Source organism: Pelophylax lessonae (assembly GCF_965119305.1).
Source record: "Pelophylax lessonae genome assembly, chromosome: 4".
NCBI classification, from domain to species: domain Eukaryota; kingdom Metazoa; phylum Chordata; class Amphibia; order Anura; family Ranidae; genus Pelophylax; species Pelophylax lessonae.
Genome location: NC_138771.1, coordinates 614,042,973 through 614,067,214, shown reverse-complemented (window position 1 = coordinate 614,067,214; position 24,242 = coordinate 614,042,973). Strand labels below are relative to the sequence as shown.

Sequence of the window (24,242 nt, the reverse complement as noted above, 5' to 3'; positions counted from 1 at the left end):
GAGTTCCGACAAGCCAGCTGTCAGACGCCGGGCAAGGGGGTGACTCTGCGAGATTGGCTTTTTGCACTCAAACATTTCCTTCACAGACACCTGACTGTGGGCAGGTGACGAGCAGGAACTGCTGAAGGTGAGAGGCGGAGGGGCGGGTTGTTGATAGGGGGCATGGAGGACAGCAGTGGTTGACGTGGCTGAAGATGCTGGACCAGGAGGAGGATGGTGGCTTTCAGTTTGTGTGCTGCTTTTACTCATGTGTTGATCCCATAGGCGTTTGTGATGTGAGATCATGTGCCTTCGCAAAGCAGTTGTACCTAGGTGGGTGTTGGACTTCCCACGACTCAGTTTCTTTTGGCACAGGTTACAAATGGCATCGCTGATATCAGAGGCAGACACACAAAAAAAATGCCACACTGCTGAGCTTTGCAAGGACGGCATTCTGGTGGTGGCAACAGCTTGCGTTGATTGGCGTGCTGTCTGGCTGACCCCGGGTGCCGAATCTACATGCTGTCTGACTGCGCCACTAGCTCCTTGCAATGACCTCCTCCCCCTGCTTCCAACTCGTCTCCTCCTCCTCTCTGTCTCCCCATCTGAACTTTCCCCCTCTTCTTCTGCTCTTCGAGCAGGCACCCAGGTGACATCCACAGACACATCGTCATCATCAGCCGCTTCACTTGACAACTCAGCAAAGGCAGCAGCAGCAGGTACAACATCATCATCATCACAATGTACGTCCATGTGTATAATGCTGCCTGACTGAGACATATCCCCGTTATCTACATCCTCTGGCACTAATAGTTGCGCATCACTTATTTCTTCAAACTGATGTGAAAATAACTCCTCTGACGGATCAAGTGAAGCGGCTGTGGTGCTAGTGTTGGTGGTGGTGCCGGCGGGCTGGCGAGTGGTAAATTGAGAGGTGCCCGAAGCTGAGCTGGAGGAGGATGGTGCATTAGGGTTCCGAGCGGAAGCTGTAGACGATTGGGTGTCCTGTGTAAGCCAGTCAACTATGGCCTCAGAATTTTTTGAGTTCAGGGTCTGTGGTGGCCTCTGAACACTGGGCATTATTCTAGGGCCTAAGGAAATCACAGCACCACGACCACGACGGCCCTTGCGGGGTGGCCTGCCTCTGCCTGTCATTTTTTTTTTAATGTGTTGTTACTGTTGTACTATGAGTGCAAGCTGCTGTGCCACCTTATATATCAGTGGTGGGTGGGCAGTGGCACAGTACACTCTCTGTGGACCTGACAGCAGTCACTGGCACCCAGGCAACTGCAATTTAAAAAAAATATATATTTTTTTTTACTTTGCAAGCTGCTGTGCCACCTTATATATCAGTGGTGGGTGGGCAGTGGCACAGTACACTCTCTGTGGACCTGACAGCAGTCACTGGCACCCAGACAACTGCAATTTAAAAAATATATATATATTTTTTTACTTTGCAAGCTGCTGTGCCACCTTATATATCAGTGGTGGGTGGGCAGTGGCACAGTACACTCTCTGTGGACCTGACAGCAGTCACTGGCACCCAGGCAACTGCAATTTAAAAAAATATATATATATTTTTTACTTTGCAAGCTGCTGTGCCGCCTTATATATCAGTGGTGGGTGGGTGGGCAGTGGCACAGTACACTCTCTGTGGACCTGACAGCAGTCACTGGCACCCAGGCAACTGCAATTTAAAAAAATATATATATATTTTTTACTTTGCAAGCTGCTGTGCCACCTTATATATCAGTGGTGGGTGGGCAGTGGCACAGTACACTCTCTGTGGACCTGACAGCAGTCACTGGCACCCAGGCAACTGCAATTTAAAAAAATATATATTTTTTTTTTACTTTGCAAGCTGCTGTGCCACCTTATATATCAGTGGTGGGTGGGCACACAGTGGCACTGCAGTGGGCACAGTACACTCTGTGGACCTGACAGTCACTGGCAGCCCAGGCAACTGCAATAATAAAAAATATATTTTTTTTCAATTTATTGCAACAAGATGCTGTGCCAACGTATATATATCAGTGGTGGGCAGTGCACTGCAGTGGGTACAGTGCACTCTGTGGACCTGACACAGCACTCACTGCAATTATGACAGAGAAAAAAAAAATATTTTTTAAAATGCCAGGTACTGTGCCTGTGCCACCCGAAATGAGTGTGGTGTGCACACAGTACAGTCTGTGGTAGGTCTGTGGCCTCTCACACACAGCGGGCAGGCAACTGCAGTGTACAATAGATATATATATATATATATATATATATATAAAGAAAAAAATCTATTACCTTACCAGCCCTTGAAAGGGCTTTTGGGGACACTATATATATATATATATATATGTATATATATATAAATAAAAAAATCCTCAATTACCAGCCCTTAAAAGGGCTTTTGGGGACACTAGATAGATATAGATATATATATATATGAAGAAACAACTCAATTACCAGCCCTTAAAAGGGCTTTTGGGGACGCTAGGTATATATATATATATATATATTAAAAAAAAAAAAAAAACACAAATACCAGCCCTTAGAAGGGCTTTTTGGGGTGCTGATATTACAGCAGTAGTGGACCAAGAACACTGCAAGACCAGGAACACTGACTAACTGTCCCTAGCTTAACAGCAGCAGCAGCAGCAGCAGCTCTCTCCCTATTCTCACTACACACACTGCTTCAGAATGATCTAAGATGGATGCTGCCCTTGCTTATTTATAGGAGGTGGGAGGGTGTGGGAGGGAGGTACGCTGATTGGCTGGAAATGTGTCTGCTGACTGTAAAGTTCAGGGTCAAAGTTTGCCTCAATGATGTCTTATGGGGGGCGGACCGAACATCGCATATGTTCGCCGGCAGCGGCGAACGCGAACATGCTAAGTTCGCCGGGAACTGTTCGCCGGCGAACAGTTCTATACATCTCTATACAGTATATCTGCCTGCTTTACTAATGAGATTCAGAAAGCAGAAACAGTAATGTACATGGGTTTGCATGCTAGTCTTAAAGAAACTTTGTCATCAACGTAAAAAAAAAAATGCAGATAATAGCATAAAATATCACATGTTTTAAATTCCTAATTGCAGTATTTTTTCTTTCCAGAATTTTTATTAATTTGTTTAGTTCTGTAGCACAGCCACGGTTCCTTCTCTGTCCTGCCTCGTTATTGCCCTCTTTCCTTCTGGGAGTGCCTAATTACCGTCTGTGCTGGCCCAGCTCCTTTCCCCCCTCTCCTCACCTCCCTACATAACCTTTTATGTAGCTGCTAGATGAGTGAATGGGAATACCATAGCATGTACCTTAAATAACAGCTCTGAGTTTGCTGGGGCTGCTGACATCACATCCAAGATAGAGGCACACAGCAGTAGTCCCAGGCCTTTTGGGTGTTTACACAAGAGAGACTTTTACAGGTAAATAACATGCATAAAATATGTTAAATTCACATATGAGAAAACGGTTGCTGAAATGAATGGTGTGGCAAAAGGGTCCCTTTAAAAATAAATTACTTTTAAATAATTAATAGATGAGGAAATTTGCCTACAGCCAACCGTGTAAAAAATGGCAATTCCCCTTTTGTTTATGTACTTAATGTTTCCCTAGTGGTAAAAATGTTTACGCGGCTGGGTTGCAGGCGGAGGATCCAATCTTCCTCATTTCTCAGCATGGGCTTGGGACCAGCAATGGCAGAGCAATGGTTATACCCACTGCCCTATACAAAAACTTGGAAGATCACAAGGAAAATTTCCCAAAAACTGAATTCACTTCACCCGAGATGACAAGATGACATCACAGAGACTGAATCTCAATGTCATATGCAGAAGCTAGAAGAAATTGTCACCAATCAGAGTCTACGGCTGGCCCGACATATTCTGCACCTACCCAACCACCACATATCCAAAATCCTAATGTGCTTGATGTCACCACCTAGAAGAAGGAAGAAACAAGGAAGGCAACCTACAAGCTGTTGGCCCACCTATAAAACAGACCTGAAAGCCATCAAGGTGCCATGGGACAAGGCTGAATTGGCCACCACTGACAGAATCGATGGAAAGCACTCACTGCCCAATGTGCCAAATTGCATACATCTACGAAGTACTTCACTAAGTCTTCTCGTTTCAGAGAAGCAGAGCCTTCACCATCCTGTATCTGAAATTAGACCACCCCAAGTAAATTTGTGTTCAGGCAATTGTAACAAATATAATTTACCAATTTATCTGAAAATAAGCAATTCATGAACAAGATAAGGCACACTTGAGATGTGAAAAGGATTTCTCCTGTCTTAATTCTATTAACCTACCCATTCAGGACAAACTTACAGTCTTTCTAAAGATACTCACCTCTCCAGTCCTCCCCCGACGCTCGTTCCTCTGTCATAATAGGTACTAAAATCCTCAGTGGTGTCAGCTAGTGTTGGATGTTAAGGGTAGTGGCGTCATGTCATCTCTTCCCCCTTCCCCCGTTCATATGAAAGTGCCCAGAGCTTAGAGATTAGAGATTGGCTGCTAGACCTGAGCACTATCCCATTGGAGGAGACACATGTTCCCCCATACATAAGAGCACCAGGTATTATGTCCAGCTGCACAGGAGTGTCGGGAAAGCTCTGGCAAGGGGAGTATCAGTGGTTTAGGTCCCTACAAGACACAGCAGAGCTTATTACTGGTGGGGGGTTTTGCAGGGGAAGAGGCAATTTTTGCTAGCGGTGGAAGATTTTAACTGGTAGGTGGTTTTGCTGGAGGTCAAAATAAAGGCAGGGATTTTTTCCTGGGTGGAGGGGGGAGGAGTTATTCCATATATTGTTACATTTGACTGTTTGTTGTCTGCATATTGTCATGATTACCCATTTATTGCCTGCCTATTTTCGCAATTGTTTGTATATTGTCAAAATTGCCAGTTTGTTGCCCTCTATAGTAGTTATGATTGCCTGTTGGTTTACTCATATAGTCACAGTTGCCCATTAGTTGCCTACATATTGTCATGCTTGGGCATTTTTTCCTTTTTGCCTGAGTATTGTAATAAATGCCTATTTGCTGTGAATGTTGTAAAAGTTGATTAATCATTGCCTTTGTATTGCATAATCTTGCCCATTTGGGAACCATATATTGTCAGCATTGCAATTTCTTGCCTAAGTATTGTGAAGACACTGCTGTTTAGGGGGTCATATTACTTTAAATGTAGTCCCCTCTAGGCCTGCCATAATTGAAGCACGCCACTATTATATATATTTTTAGGGATGAACTTTCAGTTTAGTCTGATCACAGTTTCAGGATGAGCTTTGCTTGTTCAGGCTTTCTTCCAAATGCCAAATATTTTGCTCATTTGGCGGGAGCCGAATATCATATAAAATGGCCCCTTTTCTTTTGCTACTATATATGACAGCTTCCTGTCAATGGTTGTTAAGGGAGCAGTGGGTGCTGGCACCCACCACATCCTTAGCAACTGATGATGTCCCCTGGCCCCAGTGATTTGCTGGCTGTGAATTCTTTCTAAAGCAGCCTGAGTAGAAATGCCTGTCCCCTGCCAGCAGCTGCAGAGTGGGGCTCTTGCTCTCTGTAGAGAAGCTGTGATCTTTAGCAAAGGTTCTACATGCCCCCGCAGAGACTAGAGCCAGAGCTCTAAATTCAGCAGGAATATATATGTATATATATATATATATATATATATATATGTATTTTTTTTTTCCATGGAATTTATTTAGCTCATTGCGCTAAGCATTACCTTAGATGTTATCAGAGCTATTTGCATAACTCAGTAAAGGCAGTGTTGGATCTCTGCATTGAGACCACTGCTTCTGATAGAGAGCAAAACTCCCACACTTCAATTGCTGGTGGGAAACAGGCTTTTCAACGTAGGCTGTGGCTGCTTTAAAAGAATAATTAACTCTAAAGGTAAGATTTGATAGGCATTTTATATGCATATTTTTGGGACACTCTATGTGGCCATAATCTTATAAATGAAGGAAGTGTTGCATTGAGAAAATACATCAGATGTGAATGTGTGAGTAAACGCTGATACAAAATACCATCACCGTTTATAAGATTATGTCTGCATAAAGCCATTTACCTGTAAGGCAGGCTGTTTGTAGCCCCCACTGCTTTGCAGGTGTGGGAAAGCCCCAGAAAATTACTCTAGGCATAAGAATTCTTTATTTTGATGTATGTGGAATATATATATATATATATATATATATATATATATATATATATATATATACATATACATATACATACACATACACACACACATACACATACATACAGTATATTTATTTATTTATTACGTGGAATTTGTTTAGCTGATTGAGATTGAAGATTCAATTGGGCTTTAACAGAATGAGAATCAATACCTCAATCCTTCTTAGGGTATTTGATAGGCTTTTCTTTTCACCCTCTCTCGACACCGAGAACAGTACATAGGCCATACCATACAAAGGCTTCCCATAGAGATAACTAATAAAAGAAAGAAAAATAATTATATATTTGGGAATAGAAAGTTACTGTATAGATATCACAGATCACTAGAACATACAGACATAATACATAGCCTGCATTTATACTCACTTTGCTTGGATCTCAATTCTGAACTCTCGATCCTTGATGTAGTAAAATTTTTGCTCTGCAATTATTTTCACCTCAAAACTGGGTAGAACTGCAATAACAAATAAAGAATATCTCATATTGACCCCCTGTGCATTTATTCCATTTATAGAGATGGCCCAAGAAAGTAAGTGAGGGTAAGAGCCGGTTCACACTGCCGCGACCATAAGTTGCCCCATGTCGGAGCGACTTTTTACCGCGATTTTATCGCGACTTTACCACGACGTTACCGCGACTTCAGCGCAATTTGTGAATTATTCTGCGCGACTTATATGACAGACAACTTTGTATTTGGCCAATCAGAATATGATGTGTTGTGACCTAATTCCCCTTTTCTGTTTTTTTTTACTCTTTTCCTCATTGCCCACCAGTGCCACGTATGTGTCCACCAGTGCCACTGCCCACCAGTGCCACGTATCAGTGTCCACCAGTGCCACTGCCCACCAGTGTCACGTATGTGTCTACCAGTGCCACTGCCCACCAGTGCCACGTATCAGTGTCCACCAGTGCCACTGCCCACCAGTGCCACGTATGTGTCCACCAGTGCCACTGCCCACCAGTGCCACGAATCAGTGTCCACCAGTGCCACATATCAGTGCCACAAATCAGTGTCCACCAGTGCCACGTATCAGTGCCACGAATCAGTGTCCACCAGTGCCACTTATCAGTGCCACGAATCAGTGTCCACCAGTGCCACATATCAGTGCCACGTATCAGTGTCCACCAGTGCCACGTATCAGTGCCACGAATCAGTGTCCACCAGTGCCACTCACACAGACCAAGCAGAGATAATGGAATATATATACCATTACATATATATATATATATATATATATATATATATATATATATATATATATATATATATATATATATATATATATATATATATATATATATATATATATATATATATATATACCATATAGGCATGGCTGCAATGTGGGGAATGCCTGGCTAATCTCTTTCTTCTTCCTGGAAAGTCTGATAACAAGTCACTTCAATTAAGATAAGGAGGCGACTCCCATTGAAATATATGGGACAAGTCGGATCACAAGTCGCCTCAAAGTAGTACAGGACCCTTTTCTGAAGTCGGAGAGACTTCAGTAGTGCCAATTAAGACGGCTCTCATTGATTAACATTGCTTTTGTTATGTCAAGCGACTTGGGGCGACTTGAGGGCACACAAGTCGCCTCACAAGTCGCGCTAGTGTGAAAGGGGGTCTAAACCTCCCCAACAGGGGTCCTATGCAACATTATACCTAAACACACTTTATCATTTTTCCCTAACTTTAGCAATTAGGAAAAAATGAAAGCAAAAAAAAAAAAAAAAGTATCTCCTGAAACTAAAACTTAGGGAGGCTTCATAATTCCCGAGCTGCTCTTTGGCCACATGATGGGTGCAGTGCACCCAAGGTTTTGGTGCGGGTTAGCTGTGCTTTGCCATAGACTTCTATTATATGCGGCAGTTTTAGTGCTGCCTGTCCTGCATGCAGGGCACAGCGGGGCAGTGTGAGGTTGCCCTTATAAACATAAAATAACGTTTATTTTCTTTATATTGCCACCATTATAGAAAGACATGCTAAAAACTTACAGATATACAAAGAATATATTTTCATATTCTAAATTACGTTTTTCCTGAAAGTAATTTTCACATTATTGCTGGGAAATATCATTGAGGATCAGAATGAAGACCACATTGGAAATAATCTAATCTAAAGGGTACCTTTTTAGAAACCATACACACACACATACACTGTATTACCAAAAGTATTGGGACGTCTGCCTTTACACACACATACATTTTAATGGCATCCCAGTCTTAAGCCTCGTACACACTCACCGATTGTTGACCGTGGATTTTCGGCCAACGTCCGATCGGCCCATTGTCGGCTTGTTAGTATGATGATTCCGACAACCAACTGCGACTTTTCGGCCGAACAAAATCTGGTGTGCATGCTATAAAATTTTTGTTGGCCGTCACCACAACGGCCGATTTTCCGTCAGTCAGTACAGATTTCGGCAGACAAACATCAGATGAGCAAGACTGGGCATGCTCAGAGAAGAAAAAAACACACAGAAAGTAAACCAGCACATAACATCACTTCTGAAGTTGGTTGTTGTTGGCCGAGAAAATTTGTGTGCACTCTAGAGCACATTTTAACCAACACAACAACACTGGACAAAAGTCGGAAGATCGGTCGGCCAACAATCGGTGCGTGTGTACGAGGCTTTAGTCCGTAGGGTTCAATATATTGCTGGCCCATCCTTTGCAGCTATAACAGCTTTAACTCTTCTGGGAAGGCTGTCCACAAGGTTTAGGAGTGTGTCTATGGGAATGTTTGACCATTCTTCCAGAAGCGCATTTGTGAAGTCAGGCACTGATGTTGGACAAGAAGGCTTGGCTTGCAGTCTCCGCATTAATTCATCCCAAAGGTGTTCTATCAGATTGAGGTCAGGACTCTGTGCAGGCCAGTCAATTTCCTTCACTTCAAACTCACTCATCCATGTCTTTATGGACCTTACTTTGTACACTGGTGCGCAGTCATGTTGGAACAGGAAGAAACCATCCCCAAACTGTTCCCACAAAGTTAGGAGCATGAAATTGTCCAAAATGTCTTGGTATGCTGACATCTTAAGAGTTCCCTTCACTGGGAGTAAGGGGTCAAGCCCAACCCCTGAAAAACAACCCCACACCCTAATTCCCACCCCCCCCCAAATGATTTGGACCAGTGCACAAAGGTCCATAAAGACATAGATGAGTGAGTTTCGGGTGGAGGATCTTGATTGGCCTGCTCAGAGTCCTGACCTCAACCCGATAGAACAAGTTTGGGATGAATTAGAGCAGAGACTGCATGTCAGGCCTTCTCGTCCATATCAGTGCCTGACCTCACGAATGCACTTCTGGATGAATGGTCAAACATTCCCATAGACACACTCCTAAACCTTGTGGACAGCCTTCCCAAAAGAGTTAAAGCTGTTATAGCTGCAAAGGGTGGGCCAACTCAATATTGAACCCTATGGACTAAGACTGGGATGCCATTAAAGTTTGTGTGTGTAAAGGCAGGTATACCAATTTTCTGGGTAATATAGTGTATATTGTATATCCAAAAGTGCTGCACCTCTTCAATGCTTAGTAGCAGTGTATTTATTTCAATAATATCCATCCCCGTGGTATTTTTATTTTCTTTGTAATTTTTTTTTGTGAATGAGTGACAGTGGTCACCAAGATAAATAAAGATGGTAAATGTACTGTAGCACCACCCCCGCAGGAGCTGCTGATTATATTATTGGGTCTACACCCTGCCTAACAACCCAATCAAATTGGCTCGATCCCTCCTCAGGCACAACTGACCCAGAATAGGACTGGACTATCAAATGGATACACAGATTGGAATACAATACTTCACTATGCAACAATACCTTGTTACCTTCTTGAATGGTAGTCCTTCTGGGTGACACAATGGAACAACGCACAGGATTGTAATTAACCAAACTTAGTTTACTATATATCAAATTGAATAGGGGAGATACAATACAAGTCCATAAAAGGTTATTTAAAACAGCTTTAAAAAGGTAAAAGAATACCCCCACACTCCTCCTGCATTAAGGCTAGACACAGTACCAGGTAGGTGGGCCTATCTGAGTCCCTCCCCCAGAGTTCTCTTCTTTCTTGTTGATCTTCGCTAGCAAGGTTATTGAATAGAGCTCATTTGTAATCCAGATTAGGAATAAAGATCAAGAGAGAGAAAACAAGGAGCTGTTAGTTGTCACCGCAGGGTGTCTGCGTAACTGAGCAATAACTTCTGCGAGAGAGATAAGCCTCTGGCGACTCCTTTACAGACCTTATTGTTTGTCTATGAGTCTCCTGAGAGAGTATGGTGATAAACCCCGGGGTTTTATCACCTCCTGCTGCGCTACCGCTATCTGTAGATAAAACTGTCTCTTCAGCAGATAAAGTCAGTTATTGGGCATGTGCCCTCTCACCAACAGAAGTTTCTCCTTCGCGCGCTTCCACTGCGGTCTCAGTCCTTTGGCTATATGCCAGCCGCGCGGGGTCCTTCTGGCGGATGACTTCCGGTCTCGGCAAACAGCAGTATGACCTCCAGGAATGTGCCTCGTGCTTGAGATGGGACGGTTCCACGTCGTCCCTCCAGGCTAAAAGGCTCTGGCCCAATATCCAGTGTCAGTCCTTCACTCTCGCTCGCTGGTTCCTCAGAGTCCAGCGCAGAAAGGCCCCCCTTCGCGCGCTTCTCTCTCCTTTAAATAACCTCCCCCATAGTGCCGTGCGGTGCAGCCGTGCACCCTGGATCTTGCAAAGCAGCCTGGGAGATGTAGTTTCTTCATCTTGTGAAAAGGAAGTCACAGCCCGAGAAATTCCATGCAGCTACCACTAGAGGGAGCCTAGTTCCTTCCCACATATCAAACAGTGTCTTTAGGCATGTTTAACCCCGCTACACACTCCCCCCACTTGAGAAACTTTGGTCCCCAAAGAGGTCAACAGTATGTACCCTAGTGCATAGGTTGGCATTATACAACAAAAACATTAACATTTTGCTGAAATAAGTCAATCTGAATACATCCAATTTTGTATTCTAATAGCAGTGCAACAGTAAAACGATAAAGTGCAATTAATAAGCAAATAAGTGATTTCTACAGTGTTAATATAGTGCTGATTTCTAGTGCTTTTATATAGTGCTCCTTTAAAAAGCACATGTGCCTTTGCAATTTCTTAAACACTTACATCTTAAAGTTTGTGTTGAAAAAAAACATCAAAAGGTGAGAAAGAGAAAAAAACATATAGTGAGGTCAGAGCAACAAAATGTGCGCAAACATTAACTCACAAAGTAAACCAAATTGTGAACATCAAAAACTGTGCTTATTATAATGGCCAAACCCAATATCCTTATGTACAAACTTAAATGCAAACGTTTTCTACTTCAATACTTTGTTCTCATGATCTCTCACAGACCCCCCAAAACTTGGGTGGCTTGTACAGTTGTGCCTGGGGGTGAGCTAGGGTTGTCCCCCACCAAATCTACAGTGGAGGAACTAGGCTGGTCAGGAGACCTTTTGGAGATAAAAACAGCTTCTTCCGAACATTCACCCAATTGATCATAGGTCAGTCTCTTAGGTGGGTGAATGACTCTCCTTTCCCTCTGTTCCCGTGGAGGCATGCTCTCAGAGGTACTAGGATCAGGCACTTCTGAGGATTCTTCCATGTCCCCCTCCTCATGTTCCAACACAGAGGCACCTGATGGTTCAAGAGAGGTCAGTTCTTCTTCAGAGAAGGGTGCAACCTCCTCCTCAGGATCTTCATCCTCAGCTGCTTCTTCTGGAAGCATATGAAAGGGTATGAATTCAGGGGCTTCTGCCCGAAGGGCTCCTCTATCAGCCAAGTCAGACGAAGACAGGGAGGCAGGTGTGGGTTCTGGCAACTGAGATGACCACAACCAGTCGGGTACCTCCTCTTCATCTTCCAAATCTTCAGATGGAGAACTTCCCTCTCCCTCATCTGGGAGCATCATCTGAGATCTGGTAACTGGTCTGGACCGGCGAGAAGTCGAAGGGGCCGCTGACAAGTCTTCCACAGGGGGCATACGAACCGCTTCAGAGAGAGGCAGCAAATGGTTCCGATGCCAAGCCTTCAATGGACCCACACTTCCCTCAGGCCGAATTTGGTACACAGGAAGGTTTGGCAGTTGCTTACAGATAACATAAGGTTGGGACTTCCAGCGGTCTGCCAACTTGTGTTTTCCCGGGACACCCAAGTTTCTCAACAAAACCCTGTCCCCTGGTTGCAGGTCATGGATCCGAACTTTTAGGTCGAAATTTTTTTTATTCCGCAGTCCACGTTGATCAGATGTGGCCTGAGCCTTGTCATAGGCCGCTTTCAGACTCTTCCGCAGTCGGTCCACATATCCTCTATGCGATGCTGAAGAGGTATGATCAGGCGAAATGCCAAAGGCCAAATCCACTGGCAACCGAGCCTCCCTTCCAAACATCAGCCGATAAGGGGAATATCCAGTAGCATCACTGACAGTGCTGTTGTAGGCATGCACAATGGCAGCTACGTGCCTGCCCCAATGCTGTTTCTTCTCTGAGCTCAAAGTCCCCAACATATCCAAAAGAGTCCTGTTAAATCGTTCAGGCTGGGCATCCCCCTGTGGATGGTAGGGAGTGGTTCTAGTCTTTTGAATGCCTAACATATCTAACAGTCTCTTGATCAGTCTGCTTTCAAAGTCCCTTCCCTGATCAGAATGGAGGCGCTGTGGTAACCCATAATGTACAAAGAACTTCTCTACAAGAACTTTGGCTACCGTTGAGGCCTTCTGATCCCTTGTTGGGAATGCTTGAGCATATCTGGTAAAATGGTCTGTTACCACAAGGACATTCCCCTGGCCACTCAGATCAGGCTCTAAGCAAAGGAAATCAATGCACACCAGCTCCATGGGTCCCTGACTTTGTAGATGGCCCATTGGGGCTGCTTGACGTGGCAGAGTCTTCCTCTGTATACACCGGACACAAGAATGACAGTATCCTTCAACTTCGGCCCTCATACAAGGCCAGTAGAACCTGTCCCTGACAAGCTGAAAGGTTCTTTCGGGCCCCAGATGGCCATGATTATCATGAAGAGCGGCCAGAACTCCCTCTCTGTATTTAGCTGGTAAGAACAGTTGCCACTTCTCCTCTAGATCTTCAGATGGACCTCTCCGGTAGGCCACTCCTTCTCTGATCTGTAACCGGGTCCACTCTCTATGCAACAGACGGGCCCCCTGAGGGGAGTCAGTTAGAAGCAACTCAGGGCTCTGGATCTCCAGGGCTTCCAAGAGAAGTTTTCCCAAAGGGTCTTCCAACTGCTCCTTCCGCAAGTCCCTTTTGGACAGCCGGGGCAAACCCTCCCCTTCAACTTGGGTCACCTGGCAGTAGCATTTGGGTACTCCGATAGCCGAAACCCCAATCTCTTCTGCTCTTGACCCTCCTCGGGATCGAAATTCAGTTCCCTGATATAGGGCACGCACCCCTTCTGGAGCCAAATGAGTCCATTCTTCCGCAGGTTCCTGTGGAACATGCAACCTTCTGGATAGGGCATCTGCATCCCTATTTCCGATTCCTGGCCGATACTTCAGGCTAAAATTGAAGCTAGAGAGGGCAGCCAACCATCGATGTCCTGTTGCATCCAGCTTGGCCGTAGTCAACAGATAGGTGAGGGGATTATTATCTGTCTTGACAATGAATTCAGCTCCGTACAGGTAGTCTTTCAATTTGTCAACCACTGCCCACTTCAAGGCCAAGAATTCAAGTTTGTGAGTAGGATAATTCCTTTCAGCAGGCAGTAGGCTTCTGCTCACATAGGCAACAGGTCGCAGATGACCCTCATGCTCCTGATAAAGTACCCCCCCCAGCCCATCTCGGCTGGCATCAACATGCAGTTCATATGGTTTTGTGGGGTCTGCATAGGCCAACACAGGGGCAGTGGTTAGGGTTTCCTTCAGCTGGACAAAGGCCCCTTCGCATTCCGGGGTCCACTGATCCTGGATGGATTCCTTAGCCTTCCGGGGGCCTATGGTGGACTTCGCCGGCTTTACCAACTCAGGGACATCATCTTCTTCATTCTTCAGGAGCTCATTTAGGGGTCGGGCAATCTGGGCGAACCCCTCCACAAACCTCCTGTAATAGGAGCAAAAGCCCAAGAATGACCGGAGTTCGGTCACATTTGTGGGTCTCGGCCAGGAAGCAACAGCATCCAGCTTGTCCGGGTCAGTGGCCACCCCTTCTTCAGACACGATATGGCCCAGGTAATGGACCGAGGACTGATAGAATTGGCACTTCTCAGGAGAAAGTTTCAGACCTTCTTCATGTAGCCTCTTCAAGACCTTTTCCAACCTCTCCTCATGTTCTTCTAAAGTTCTGCCAAACACGATAACATCATCCAAGTATACCAGTACCTCTATCAAATTCATATCTCCAACGGTCCTCTCCATCAGCCTTTGGAAGGTAGCAGGGGCCCCGGACAACCCCTGAGGCATGCGATTGAACTCAAAGAACCCCACAGGGGTGATGAAGGCTGTTTTCTCCCGATCTTCAGGGTGCATGGGGATCTGATAATACCCACTCTTTAAGTCCATCACACTGAACCACTTCGCCCCTGACAGACTCTGTAGGGCATCTTCGATTCGAGGAGTGGTATACTGGTCTGGGATGGTTCTTCTGTTCAGCGTTCGGTAGTCGATACAAAGCCTCAAAGATCCATTTTTCTTCCGGACTACCACTATCGGGGAAGCATACGGGCTCCTGGATTCTCGGATAATCCCGATCTTTTTGAGCTCTGCCAGCTGTTGACGTAGATCTTCTAAGTCACCTAAGGGGACTCGCCGGACTCTCTCCCTGAAAGGCTTGTCCTCACTCAGGCGGATCTTATGAGTGGCGCTCCTGGCACATCCCACGTCAAACTCGTCCTTAGAGAATATTTCCCTCCATCGAGCAAGTTGTGCCTTGGCCCTCTTCACCCATTCCGGCGGGAGGGCAGCGTTTCCAGAGCAAAGCTCCTCTATAACCGCTTCACCCTGTTCCTTTTCTTTGAAATCAATGGGGGCAACTGGGGTAGCCGGGTTGACTTGGCCCAGGAGCACTCTGGCCGGTACCTTCACTGGTGTAATAGAGGTGTTTCTGACACTCACTAAAACCCTTCCACGGTTTTCCTGTAACACCTTCAAAGGGATCACCTCAGGGATCACTTCTATCCCTCTCTGTCTCTCCTTTTGACCTGATTCAAAGATAATGAAGGGACCCGGCTGTTGCCATGTGAGTTTAACAGAAGCCTTAAAACAGGCCACCTCTCCTGGCTGTAAGACCTTTTCTGCTCTATCCAGCTTCCAGAGTCGTCCAACTCCTTCTGCGGGGGTCTCTTGCTCCAACACTAATCGTTGGTAGGCCTGCCGTAGCATGGGATGGATCCTTGGCGCCTGAGCATCTTGTCCCTGGACCAGTTGTATCAGAAGGCGCCTTACCAGGTCAGTGTTTGTTCCTACGATGAGAGAGCTTTTGTTGGCCCCTGGTGGACGAGGACAGACCACCGCTAAGGTGTCGAAGGTTTCCGCTTCACCAGCCACTGATGGATCAAAGGTCAACTTGATTGGCAGATACCCGTCATAGGGAAAACTTTGGGTCCCAATACCCCATATCTCCAGATCTTCCAACTTCTGCAAAGGTAGATGGGTAAGATATTTATCATAGAAGTCTCTATACAAAAGAGTCACCTGGGCCCCTGTGTCAAGGAGGGCTCTTGTGTAAATTCCTTCCACCTGAACCGAGACCACTGGGGAGGGCCCGACCAAGTTAGTTGGGAATTCTCTTGATGTAGCCTTGTTATCTGATTCAGTTCTCTGTACCCTGGCCCTCTTCTCCTTTTTCTTCCTTGATCTAGGCCCCCGCCGAATCCGGTGTGCATTGACTTTCCTTCCCTCAGTAACCCGGAGTCTAGAACTGGGGGTGTTATATTTGGGTCTGACCCCCTGACTCAGTTTACCTGATCCTGCACCACTTCTGGAGTCCCTTAAGACTGGCGGACACCCGGTTGACTCCTTCACCGGTGTCCTCTGAAGTTTCCCGCTGGCTCGCGAGGTTTCGCGGCAGCATTTCCTGAGCTGGGACATACCCTTCTAACATGCCCAACTCCCCCGCAGTTGAAACAAGTTAACAATCTTGCAGGCCGTGGCTCTGGATCTGTGCTGAGACTAACAGGTTCATCTGGCCTCTCCGATATACTCCCCTTGGGTAGAGTGGATACCTGACCAGTCAGGATGGACACCATTTCTATCAACTGAGACACTTGGGTCTTTAGGAGTTCAACTTGAGAGTCACCCTCTTCCACACTTATCACTCCAACCCGGGCAGTTGAGTCAAACTGCCGACTTTTCTTCTTGTTGTCCAACATGACCTCTTCCTCTCTGACCATTCGAATCAGATCGGGGTATTCTAGAATGCCGCCATCTCGACGAGTTCGTAACAGTATGGCAATGGGATCTAAAGGTTGAGCCCCTTTCAGAACCTGTCGTGCACGAGTCTCATCTATTTTCCGGGGGTCTATTCCTTTCTTTAACAGAATCTGGTGGATAATCCTATCCAGACGTTTAATGAATTCGGACAACTTCTCCCCCTCTTCTTGATAACAGTGGTCCAACTGGTAGAGAAGTTCAGCCGCGTTCTCCGTCCGACCAAACACATCTTGCAGAATGTCCAAATAATCCTGTGCAGTGCAGTTCTTCTTGCTAAGCTTTAGATTACGTACAGCCTCTAATGCAGGTCCCCTTAAACTCTCTGTGATCCTCTGCTTCTTGTGCTGTTCTGGTACCTCCCATTCCTCCAAAGCCTGAGTGGCGGTATCTAGCCACTCTTCGAACCCATCTTCTGCTGAAGGCACAGGCTGTTTCCCAGAGAATGTCCGGAGCTTCCTATATCCAGTCATCAGATAGCTCGAGGAGTCCCTGCTACATTTTGCCACAATCTCCCCAAGAACAGCACACAGTTCTGAGCTAAAAGTCGACAAAGGTGATGACTCAGGATGCCCTTCTTGGACACCTTTTTCTTGGCTGGATACCCCAGGGGTGGTGGATGAGGGACCCGCAGTAGGAACTCCTGGATGTATCAGGAAAAGTTCTGTTTGGTCAATAGTTTTTACACTGTTTCCATTGAAATAATCAGGGACCCCTTTCCTCCACTCACACAGTGCATACGTGTGTGGGGCAGTGGTGTCAGTTTTTATGTCAATCACCCAGAATTTCCTGTCTGTGGATAGTGCCCTTAAAACAGGGAGGAGCTTTTCTTCAGTCCAGGCTTCTCCCTTGATTTCAACCACCAGGCCATTTTCCACTATGACATTCTCTTCCTTGCACCACTCAGCAGCAGCGACAGGATCCATTTCTGCGTGGGAGGGGATTCTGGGGCTGAGAGGGTTGTGTTGCAGGACTGTAGAAATCCCGGACGAGCCCCCACGTGTAGCACCACCCCCGCAGGAGCTGCTGATTATATTATTGGGTCTACACCCTGCCTAACAACCCAATCAAATTGGCTCGATCCCTCCTCAGGCACAACTGACCCAGAATAGGACTGGACTATCAAATGGATACACAGATTGGAATACAATACTTCACTATGCAACAATACCTTGTTACCTTCTTGAATGGTAGTCCTTCTGGGTGACACAATGGAACAACGCACAGGATTGTAATTAACCAAACTTAGTTTACTATATATCAAATTGAATAGGGGAGATACAATACAAGTCCATAAAAGGTTATTTAAAACAGCTTTAAAAAGGTAAAAGAATACCCCCACACTCCTCCTGCATTAAGGCTAGACACAGTACCAGGTAGGTGGGCCTATCTGAGTCCCTCCCCCAGAGTTCTCTTCTTTCTTGTTGATCTTCGCTAGCAAGGTTATTGAATAGAGCTCATTTGTAATCCAGATTAGGAATAAAGATCAAGAGAGAGAAAACAAGGAGCTGTTAGTTGTCACCGCAGGGTGTCTGCGTAACTGAGCAATAACTTCTGCGAGAGAGATAAGCCTCTGGCGACTCCTTTACAGACCTTATTGTTTGTCTATGAGTCTCCTGAGAGAGTATGGTGATAAACCCCGGGGTTTTATCACCTCCTGCTGCGCTACCGCTATCTGTAGATAAAACTGTCTCTTCAGCAGATAAAGTCAGTTATTGGGCATGTGCCCTCTCACCAACAGAAGTTTCTCCTTCGCGCGCTTCCACTGCGGTCTCAGTCCTTTGGCTATATGCCAGCCGCGCGGGGTCCTTCTGGCGGATGACTTCCGGTCTCGGCAAACAGCAGTATGACCTCCAGGAATGTGCCTCGTGCTTGAGATGGGACGGTTCCACGTCGTCCCTCCAGGCTAAAAGGCTCTGGCCCAATATCCAGTGTCAGTCCTTCACTCTCGCTCGCTGGTTCCTCAGAGTCCAGCGCAGAAAGGCCCCCCTTCGCGCGCTTCTCTCTCCTTTAAATAACCTCCCCCATAGTGCCGTGCGGTGCAGCCGTGCACCCTGGATCTTGCAAAGCAGCCTGGGAGATGTAGTTTCTTCATCTTGTGAAAAGGAAGTCACAGCCCGGGAAATTCCATGCAGCTACCACTAGAGGGAGCATAGTTCCTTCCCACATATCAAACAGTGTCTTTAGGCATGTTTAACCCCGCTACAGTACCTACTGAAAACACAAGAGTGCAATAAAAAAAACCCAACAGTTGTTCAGATCCTTCCCTATTCTATCCAAAATAAAAGACAAAAAGATGAACTCTACATACACTTTACTCCCTAAATCTCAATTGAAACATTAACTCCCCCTGCCAATGCTGGAGAGATCAAAACATTATGATGCAATCTGGAATGTTGCTGATTTGCCACTCTGACTGACAAGCTATGCTACTAACCTCTAAAAAAATGTTTTGTTTCTCATTTTATTTTTATCCTGATCAATAAAAATGAAGATAATTAATAAAATGTATAAAATATATGATCTTACCATATTCTTTCACTTCAAAATTTGTACTGAAGTTATGTATAAGGGTGTCTTCAAACTTTGCAGCCACGGTCCAAACTCCGAAACTGAAAAGCATAAGGGAAATGACTGAGGGGTTGATCTACTAAAACTGGAGAGTGCAAAATCTGGTGCAGCTCTGCATAGAAACCAATCAGCTTCCAGGTTTTTTTTTTTTTGCCAAAGTTTAAGTGTCGGTTCACACTGGAGCGACACGACTTCGGGCGACTAAAGCCCCGTACACACGCACAGATTGTTGGCCGTAAATTGTTGGCCAACGTCCGATCTGCCGATTGTAGGCTTGTTAGTATGATGCTTCTGACAACCAACTGCGAATTTCCGGCCGAAAAAAAATCTGGTGTGCATGCTATAAAACTTTTGTTGGCCAACAAAAAACAGCCGATTGTTCCTCAGTCAGTACAGATTTTGGCAGACAAAAATCAGATGAGCAAGACTGGGCATGCTCAGAGAAGAAAAAACACACGGAAAGTCAACCAGCACATGACATCACTTCTGAAGTTGGTTTTTGTTGGCCAACAAAAGTCCAGTGCAAGTCTAGAGCACATTTGAACCAACAAACAAACACTGGACAAAAGTTGGCCGATCAGTTGGCCAACAATCTGTGCGTGTGTACGGGGCTTTATGCCGTCGCCCGTGCACCGCAACTTCGGCGCGGCTTGCAACGACTTCACATAATGGAAGTCAATGCAAGTCCCTCCGACTTTGCAAAAAAAAAGGTGCAGGAACCTTTTTCTAAGTCGGAGCTACTTGAGTCGCTCCTATTAGAACGGTTCCAATTGCACAGCACGGTCTGCTACTTGTCAGTAGGGATGATCGAACGGTTCGGGTCGACCATCGGTTCGACCCGAACATTGGATGTTCGATATTCGGCCGAATACCGAACTTTTTACGGCAAAAGTTCGGTATTCGGCCACCAGAACCGCCCAAAATGCACTGGGACAGGAACTGGGCTTTAAAAGCCCGTGATTGGCCCAGAAACGTCTGCAAAAGCCAATGAGGGGGCAGGAGTCTCCTAGGAACGTGATTGGAGTGACTACGGGGACCAGAGGCCAATCAGGAGTGAATACGCCCCACACTATATAAGATGGCCCCGCCTAACCCCTAGCACAGTTATCCAGAGCCTGTTGAAGAGAGTTGAAGCAGTTCTGTCTGACTCCTGCTTGCTACACTACATTTCCTATATATCGAGTGGTTCTAAAGCTCCATATAGCAGAATTGTATTTAGCTTACAGCCAGTGTAGTTAGATACAGCGATTGTGCTGGTTCTTAGAGTTAAAAAAAAAAAAAAAAAAAAACTTAAGGGACAGTGTCAGTCTTCTGCTGTATGGAGCTTTCTATTTAGTGGAAAGGGATATCTAGTGTAGTTAGGGAACTTTGTACTACATTAGTTAGATTTGAAAATTTAGTTTCTGTAGGGAAAGTGTGAGGGTTCTGTTTAGTGAGCACGTGGCACAGTGCTGCTCTATCACAGCAGGTATACGTGCTTGCTAGGCAGCAAAATACAGTGACAACTTAACGCCTGTTGTTCAAAGCGTTAGGTGCACTGTACAAAAGCCTTTGCAACTGTGCGTGACACGCAACTGCTGTGCTGTGTCCAGCGACAACTGTGGGTCGCATAGCAGTGTGCGTTTTTCACCGCACACAGTTGCCAACGCATCAGTGACAACCTAACGCCTGTTGTTCAAAGCGTTAGGTCCACTGTGCAAAAGGCTTTGCTACTGTGCGTGACACATCTGCTGTGCTGTATCCAGCGACAACTGTGGGTCGCATAGCAGTGTGCGTTTTTCACCGCACACAGTTGCCAACGCATCAGTGACAACTTAACGCCGGGAGAGCAGACGGCCCGCTCCATCTAAGGCCGCACCTGTTGTCTCCCAGGCCAGGCCTGATGCTCAGTCTTTGATAGAATCAGATGTTGGGTCTGAGGTTGAGGAGGAGGCAGAGCAAACAAGAGGGGAGAGCAGACGGCCCGCTCCATCTAAGGCCGCACCTGTTGTCTCCCAGGCCAGGCCTGATGCTCAGTCTTTGATGGAGTCAGATGTTGGGTCTGAGGTTGAGGAGGAGGCAGAGCAAGCAAGAGGGGAGAGCAGACGGCCTACTCCATCTAAGGCCGCACCTGTTGTCTCCCGGGCCACTATACACACCTCATCTTGCTGGGCCTTTTTTGAGACATCCCATGCAGATAAAACAGTTGCGATCTGCAAGATTTGTAAGAAGGGTATAAAACGTGGCAAAAATGTCAACCACCTGGGTACAAGCTGCCTAAACAGGCATTTGACAACCCACCACTCGGCCCGTTGGCAGGAGCATTTAAAGAACCCACAAAAGGGCCAAAGATTGGTCAGTCGGCCTCCTAGTTCTCCTCGCGCTCTTCCTCATGCTCCATCTGCTCCACCTGCTCCACCTGCACATCAGTCTGTTCCTGGCCCTGCTATAGTCACTCGTCACCTGTTGGCAGCCTCCACTGGCAGGGATGATGATATAGCAGGCAGTGTCGCATCTACCTCCAGCACACCACCAGCTGTATCATCTAGACGCCAAATTTCGATTCCACACATGCTGGAACGAAAAAAAATGTATACTCCCCGCCACCCACATGCCCAGCGTCTAAACAGTAGTTTGGCTAAACTACTGGCTCTGCAACTATTACCATTTAACCTGGTAGAGTCTGCTCCCTTCCGTGACTTCGCAAAATGTGCAGTTCCACAGTGGCAGGTGCCAAGTCGGCATTACTTTTCCCGTAAGGCCCTGCCATCCCTATACCAACATGTGGAAGGCAATGTAGTGTCGTCCCTGGCCAAGTCAGTCAGCCGTAAGATACACTTGACGGCTGACACTTGGTCAAGCAAACATGGGCAGGGACGGTACATTTCTGTCACTGCTCACTGGGTGACACTGCTTGCCAGTGGAAGGGATTGTAGCCAGGGCTCGGTGCTGCAGCCAGTGTTGCCCCCACGTCTGCAAACAGCTGGTGGTGTCGCTGATCCGGGTAGATCGATCACTTCTACCCCCTCCTGCTCCTCCTCCTCTACCTCCTCCATGCCCTCCTCTGCAGAATGGTCCTTTGAATATGATGAGGTACCACGTAAACGTTCAAAGGGCTATTCTATGTCTCAGGCCAAAAGGTGTCACGCAGTGCTGCAGCTTGTGTGTCTAGGGGACAGGCAGCACACTGCCCCTCAGATTCTTGGGGCTCTGCAGGCACAGGCCCAGAGGTGGTTGACACCACGCCAGCTGCAGCCAGGGATGGTGGTTACTGATAATGGGTCAAACCTCCTGGCCGCCCTTCGTCAGGGAAAGTTAACCCATGTGCCATGCCTGGCGCATGTCCTGAATCTCGTGGTACAGCGGTTTTTGAACTCGTACCCGGGAATGCAGGATGTGCTAAGGATGGCAAGAAGGGTGTGCAGTCACTTCAGGCGGTCGTACAGTGCCACTGCACGTTTGGCCGAAGTGCAGCGCGAGTTTCACCTGCCGGTACACCGCCTCATCTGTGACATGCCCACCCGCTGGAACTCCACCTTGGCTATGCTGCAGCGCCTGTACACGCAGCAGAGGGCCCTCAATGAATACCTATGCGAGTACGGCACCAGCACTGGCTCTGCGCGCCTGGGCTTCTTTTCACCACGGCAGTGGCTTTTGATTAAGGATGCATGCGCTCACCATCAGTGACACCCTACCGGTACTGTTTTTGTTGGAGCACACTCTGCGTGGCATTATGGACAGGGCACTGGAGGCAGAGCAGCAGGAGGAAGAGGAGGACTTCCTTGCCTCTCAAGGCCCCCTTTATCCTGAGAATCCTGACCCCATTATGCCTAGCTCCCAGAGGCCCGAGCAGGATCCAGGGGTGGAAGAGGAGGAGGAGGACGATTCTGCGGGAACTTTTGCAGGGTTTGAGGAGGAGGAGGAGGAAGACATGCGGCAATCTGCAAGGCCTAGTTTGACTCCCTCGGGACACTTTGGAGTAGTACGTGGCTGGGAGGAGGAGGAGCCCGTTGAAGATAATGTCGTTATGAGTGACCCCGAGGAGTCAGCTTCTCAGGCCTTCGCTAATTTGCGACGCATGGGAAACATCATGCTCCAGAGCCTGCGAAAGGACCCCAGAATCAAGGCCATTAAAGAGACTAACCACTATTGGTTGGCCACCCTACTTGACCCCCGGTACAAGTGTAAAGTCTCGGAGCTTTTCCCATCCACCCATAGAGTCCACAGGATCAAATCCCTTGAGGACAGTCTCAAGAGGAATCTGGTGAACATGTTCCCCGACTCCCGTAGGGTGCAGGGGCGGGGACAACCTACCATGGATTCTACTGGTGGTCACGAGAGGAGCGTTGGAGAAGGCGTGCGGTTGACGGATGCCTTTCGGTCTTTTTTTAGTCCTCACCGCCCAGGCCTCTCAGCTGCCACATCGCATCGACACCGTCTGCATCACATGGTGGACGATTACGTGAGGGCACAAAGTGACACAGAGGGCTTTTCATGTGACGAATCCGATCCACTGGCATACTGGGTCTTAAGATTAGACCACTGGCCAGAACTGGCCCAGTATGCCATGGAGTTGTTGGCCTGCCCTGCTTCCAGTGTCCTATCGGAACGGGCATTCAGCGCAGCAGGAGGATTTGTCACAGACCATCGAACTAGACTCTCCACCGACTCAGTCGACCGTTTGACATTCATTAAGATGAATCAGTCGTGGATATCAAGCTTTGATGCACCTGATGCAGACCTTGTAGACTAGGCTATCGTTGTGATGTGGCAGTTGAGCCTCAGTTTAAGCCTGGACCATGGTGCCACCCTCAAACCCTCCTCTCATTCTCTTTACGTTCACAGAACCTCATTTTGGTTATGACAAAAACGACAATGTTTGCGCACCTGTTCCACAGGTGCACACCTTTACAATTTTTGGGCCTCCTTCAACACCAGCTCTTTGGGGTTAAGGTGGGGAGGCTATGCTAAAACAAAAACGACAATGTTTGAACACCTGTTCCACAGGTGCACACCTTTACAATTTTTGGGCCTCCTTCAACACCAGCTCTTTGGGGTTAAGGTGGGGAGGCTATGCTAAAACAAAAACGACAATGTTTGCGCACCTGTTCCACAGGTGCACACCTT

General features: G+C 46.8%; 1 pseudogene across 1 annotated transcript in view; it reads right to left on the bottom strand.

The window, feature by feature from the left end:
- The window catches only part of LOC309552831 (A.superbus venom factor 1-like), a 319,818-nt pseudogene that overhangs the window by 238,692 nt on the left and 56,884 nt on the right, over positions 1–24,242 (bottom strand). The window contains exons 6-9 of the transcript XR_014226164.1: positions 19,095–19,177; positions 6,536–6,623; positions 6,322–6,424; positions 4,038–4,124 (exon numbers count right to left, since the gene is read on the bottom strand). The product of XR_014226164.1 is annotated as an A.superbus venom factor 1-like (transcript). The remainder of the gene's footprint in view (positions 1–4,037; positions 4,125–6,321; positions 6,425–6,535; positions 6,624–19,094; positions 19,178–24,242) is intronic.